Source organism: Symphalangus syndactylus, chromosome 6 (genome assembly GCF_028878055.3).
Source record: "Symphalangus syndactylus isolate Jambi chromosome 6, NHGRI_mSymSyn1-v2.1_pri, whole genome shotgun sequence".
NCBI classification, from domain to species: domain Eukaryota; kingdom Metazoa; phylum Chordata; class Mammalia; order Primates; family Hylobatidae; genus Symphalangus; species Symphalangus syndactylus.
In genome coordinates, this window is record NC_072428.2 from 130,227,993 (window position 1) to 130,233,992 (window position 6,000).

The window sequence follows — 6,000 nt, forward strand, 5'->3', positions numbered from 1 at the left end:
TTCTAATTTGCACAAAAGCTGTAAAATACCACTAAATCTTAATATATTTCTTCATAATATAGGAGATAGAGTTCAGAATTCCCAACTATCTTTTGCTTAAGTACTTAAAAATCATCATTAATATATAGTCAGCCCTATTATTCAGGAGTAGTTATGAGAAAGAAGTTTGTATTCCCATATGTTTGAGGAAGAATAGGTTTAAAGATATTTTAACAAGTGTATTGAAAAGGACAACTTTATCATGTAGTAACAAAGATAATCTGGATTCATAGGATTTTATGGAAGTCTGTTTCAGGTAAGACACTGTGCTGGATGTCATGGAGAAAATGAAAGGCATGGCAGATCACTTGAATTCAGGAATCCAAGACCAGCCTGGCCAACACAGTGAAACCTCATCTCTACTAAAAATACAAAAATTAACCGGGTGTGGTGGGGGAGGTGGAGGTTGCAGTGAGCCGAGTTTGCACCACTGCACTCCAGCCTGGGCGACAGAGTGAGACTCTGTCTCACACACACACACACACACACACACACACACACACACACACGAAAGAAAAGAGGAAAGGAAAGGAAAGGAAAGGAAAGGAAAGGAAAGGAGGGAGAGAAAGAAAGAAAGAAGAATAAAGAAGCAAGAAAGCAAAAGAAAGAAAGAAAAGAAAGAAAGGAAGCGAACGAAAGAAAGAAAAGAGCAAGAAAGTGAAAGAGAAAAAAAGATAAAAGAAAGAGAAAGAAAGAAAGAAAGGGAAAGAAAAAGGGGAAGGGAGGGGAGGGAAAGGAAGGAAGGAAGGAAGGAAGGAAGGAAGGAAGGAAGGAAGGAAGGAAGGAAGGAAAAAGAAAACAAAAGGCAAAAATCATTCCTGCCTTTTTTTTTTTTTTTTTAAGATGGAGATTACAGGCGTGAGCCACCGCACCCAGCACTTTTGGGAGGCTGAGGCGGGCGGATCACGAGGTCGGGAGACGGAGACCATCCTGGCTAACACGGTGAAACCCCGTTTCTACTAAAAATACATACACAAAAAAATAAGTTAGCCGGGCTCAGGGCGGGCACCTGTAGTCCCAGCTACTCGGGAGACTGAGGCAGGAGAATGGCGTGAACCCGGGAGGCGCAGCTTGCAGTGAGCCGAGATCGCACCACTGCACTCCAGCCTGGGCGGCAGAGCAAGACTGCACCTCAAAAAAAAAAAAAAAAGAAAGTGATTAGTAAAACAGCAAAGGGTTAAGCATGAGGTACACAGGGAGCTCTGAAGAGCCAAGACTTTCAGAGGACTTAGAGAAAGGGACATTCTGTCAAGAACAAATGCAGAATGGCAGCACAGACTTGTAGAAAGGTGTCAGGAAGATGAAAGCCTAGGATGAGCTGGGCCTTGCCAAAATAAGTTAAGGACAACTAAAAGGACTCTTTAATCTATATTTAGAAAGAGAAGAAAGAACAAGAGAGGTGTAGGCATGATGCTTGGGGCAGATGGTATGATACTGACAGATGACAAAGCAAAATTGCTCCATTTCTATTTTGTTTTCATCTCTCTTATCATTGGACATCTTTGAGCTAGAAAATACTCTCTACCAAAAAAGATGGACATGTGGCTGAGTATTGATTTGACCCATTTATTTGTAGCAGGATTAGGCAGACTAGAAAAGTTCTCTATTTGAAATTAGACAATGCCGGGCACAGTGGCTCACACCTGTAATCCCAGCACTTTGGGAGGGCAAGGCGGGCGGATCACCTGAGGTCAGGAGTTTAAGACCAGTTTGGCCAACATGGTGATACCCAGTCTCTACTAAAAATACAAAGATTAGCCGAGCGTGGTGGTAAACGCCTGTAATCCCAGCTACTCAGGAGGCTGAGGCAGGAGAATCGCTTCAACCTGGGACGTGGAAGTTGCAGTGAGCCGAGGTCACGCCACTGCACTCCAGCCTGGGTGACAGAGCAAGACTCTGTCTAAAAAAAACAAAATTAGACCAATTTCTTGAATGAGGCCAAAGGGAAGTATCAAAGTATGGGAGAAGTGGAGGCAGGTGGGGCTGGAGAATCAGACCCAGGGGCGGCTGCATGGAGAAGGGTAAGTCTGCCACAAAAAGGAAAAAAAAAAAAAAAAAAAAAAAAAAAACCATTGTCCAAAGGAAATGGTAAAACCAGATGACAATGCAGAAAAAGCTGTGTTGGCAATGGGATCGGAGACAGTGTAATAGAGAATGGAAAATAGAGCTAGTATTCTGTGCCAGGAACTCTCCAAGCTGCTTAGTATATATTGTCTCATTTAATCCTTTCAATAATCTTCATGCAAGTGGTATTATGATCCCTGGTTTCTCTAGTGTGGAAAACAAGACTTCATTTGCCTAAGGTTATTCAGCTAGTAAGAGGAGCTGGTGAGATTTGACCTGAGGTTGGGTGACTTCACAGTCTATATTTTTCCTCTATATGCCGAAGAGGGCACAGCGATGTGGAATCCAAGGGACAATAAATTCAAGAATCTGAGGTGCCCACTGAGATCAAGGAAGTCTGTGAGCAGGAATGAGAGTCCCCATCATGGGGCTAGAAGTTAGGGGTAGGATGACCTTTCCTGGGCAAGAAGACACAAGGACAAATGGACACAAGGAAAGTTTTGGAGGTGATAGATATGTCTATTACCCTGATTGTGGTGATGGTTTCATGGGAATATGCATATGTCCAAAGCCATTACCTTGTCCAACTCATTCCATGTAGTTTATTGTGTATCAATTATACCTCAGTACAGCTGCTTTTTTTTATTTAAGAAAAGAACAAAGTTAGGTACTAGGTGTAAATTGTCTTATACATATCAAAACAATGACCTACTCACAGAGATTAGGACAGAAGGTCAGGAATTAGTAGTACAATTCTAGGAAGGGTGATTTTATGCTGAGCTGCTTAAATACTTCCTGCAAAGATCCATGAAACACAGCAGAATGGTAAAAAGAAACCCCAGGATGAGAGCTGAGCAGAGACCTAGAGAATAATCTCTCAGACTGGAGAGGACAGAAGGCTCCAAAAGGAGGGTCTCCAGGGATTAAAAAAATAATGAAACAGGCAGAGTGTGGTGGCTCATGTCTGTAATCCCAGTGCTTTGGAAGCCGAGGCGGAAGGACTGCTTGAGCCCAGGAGTTCGAGGCTACAGTGAGCCATGATCACGCCACTGTACTCCAACCTGAGCGACAGAGCAAAACTCCATCTCAAAATGATGACGATGATGATACTGACAAATTGTTTGAAATGGTCTTTTTAACATTAGAAAAAATAACTAATAACAGTATGACAGATATATAGGAGCATTTGGGGGAATATTAATGAAGAAGCCCTTAGAAAAAAATAAGCACATTTAAAAAAGTTAATTTTAACTTTAGGAAAAATTAAAGTTGTAAGAGAAAGGAAACAATCACAGCACATTATGGGTTCTGTTAGTGAATCCCATTTAAAATCTGGCTATTAATTTAAACCACAAAAAAATGTAATATAACTATACCGAGAAGGATGGAAAAAGAGGGCATGAAAGAGTGAAATCTTCAATAACAATCACTGGAAGTCAGTAGGTAATGTCCAAGACTGAGACATTGAGAAAGAGCCATATAAATAGTTCATCGAGAAATATGGAGTTAAATAACAAGAAAGTGGCTAAAGGAGTTCAAAGTTGGTGCCACTGGGGAGTCAGTCTGGGTGGGCGGGGTGGGGAGGCTGGGCAAGGGTGCAGTGTGCAAGCAGAGACTGCTTTTTTCATTATAAGCCACTTTGTACTATTGAATGTATTAATTATATCCTTCTATTATTATGGTTAAATTGCTATTTTTTAAAAAGCAGATGGAATTTAAGTGATTAAAAAAAAAGAAAGAGAAACCACACCAAAAGTAATTGTGCGTCTTCTCAAGAAAGCCTCAGAGGGCTGGGCGCAGTGGTTCACACCTGTAATCCCAGCACTTTGGGAGGCTGAGGTGGGAGGATCACTTGAGCCCAGGAGTTCAAGACAAGCCAGGGGAACATAGCGAAATGCCTGTCTCTACAAAAAATTTAAAAATTAGCTGGACGTGGTGAAGCATGCCTGTGGTCTCAGCTACCTGGAAGGCTGAGGCAGGAGGATCACTTTAGCCCGGGAGGTCGAGGCTGCAGCAAGCCGTGTTCATGCCACTGCACTCCAGCCTGGGCAACAGAATGAGGCCCTGTCTCAAAAAAAAAAAAAAAGAAAGAAAAGAAAGCCTCAGAGAAATATCAAGCTCCAGCCAATGCACTTAAAGGCAAATGGTGAGCCACAGGGCAAGCACCAGGGTAGCTCACCAAATAGCTCTTCTAGAACCACCCACAGTGTGCTTCCCCTCTGTGCCTTGGAAACAGAACTTCTATAGTGCAGTGGGCTCTGTCCACGGCCAGTTCTTAAGCCACTGGTCTTGTTCTTGGGTTTATTTAAACCCAGATTGTTAAGCCCCACCCCAAGAGCTCCAAGAGGGCCCGGAGAGGCAGAGAATTCACATTGCTAAGTTCCCAGGTTGTGCTGATGCCACTGGTCTGGGATCACACTGAAAACACTGGTCTAGGCAGAGGCTAGAACTGCTCTCTACAGAAAGTGGGTAACGTGTCTGAGGGGGGCTCCTAAGGGTGCTGAGAGCTGGAAGAGAGATACAGCAGGGCTTAAGGTAACTCCAGGGCTCCGTAACAGACACCAAGCAGATGAAGAAGGAAGAGAAGAAAGGAGGAGTAAAAGACAAGGATAGAAATAGACTAAGGTTCTATTCTCCCAGAATAAATCCCTTCTTACTTTGATAATTGAGGAGTTCCCCAACCTCCTGGCCAGCTGCCCAGGTAGTAAACTAGAAAAATGCCTGTAAATGCTCTTCACCCACTTTCCTAAATCCCACAATCAGAGCTCCCATTCAGGGAAGAATCATGTTGATGAACTGCAGCAAAAGCCCAACCCAGCTACATACTAATAAACAGAAACTTATATCATAAACACGAAAGTACAAAAAAGGACATGTGAGGAAAATCAGCAGTATAAAAAAGGACCAACCTGAAAAATAGACACAATAAGAAATAGCTCACCCTGGAAGAAACATGATCCAGGAAAGTAAGAGAAGTAATTGTTTTGTTTTGTTTTGTTTTGTTTTTTGTTAATTCTAATGAACAGCCTCAGAGAAACTTAAGTGCAGATTTCAAGCAACAAGAACAAGCTGTTATGAAAAAGAAGACTTGATCATTCCCCATAAAGTTTGAGGAACCTAAACAATATGACTGCCAAATTTATTTTTTAAAAAGCAAATGAGCTGAATAATGAATAAACAAAGCTAAAGACCAAATTAGTGATTTGGAAAATAAAACCAAGGACATCTTCCAGAATATAATTCAAAAAGGCAAGGAAATGGAAGATATGAGAGAAAAACTGAGACAACAAAAGATGAAGGAAGTCCAACATTTATCTTTTAATTCTACAAGGAAAGAAAACAGAGAAGGGGACTAAAACATCAAAGAAAGATTAGGGGAAAAAAATACCTAAGCTTAAGAATGAAATGAATAGTTTCAGAGTAAAAGGGCCCACTGAATGCCAAGAACAGTGTAATAAGCCCCATAGCTAGGGACACCATAGTGAAAATTCAGAATCCTAATGATAAAAATATCTACATGTATGCATATCAAAAGTTTCCAGGAGAAAGCATGTTACCTATTTCAGACCTTTACATAGCTAGATGCTTGAATGTCTTTCAAATAGGGCTACTTTAGGTCATGTTTGAAACAGGTGGCTCACGCCTGTAATCCCAGCACTTTGGAAGGCCAAGGTGGCTGGATCACCTGAGGTCAGGAGTTTGAGACCAGCCTGGCCAACATGGCGAAACCCCATCTCTACTAAAAAAAAAAAAAAAAAAAAAAAAAAAATACAAAAATTAGCCAGGCATGGTGGTGCCTGCCTGTAATCCCAGCTACTAGGGGGGCTGAGGCAGGGAGGATCACTTGAACCTGGGAGGTGCAGGTTGCAGTAAGCCGAGATCATGCCACTGCACTCC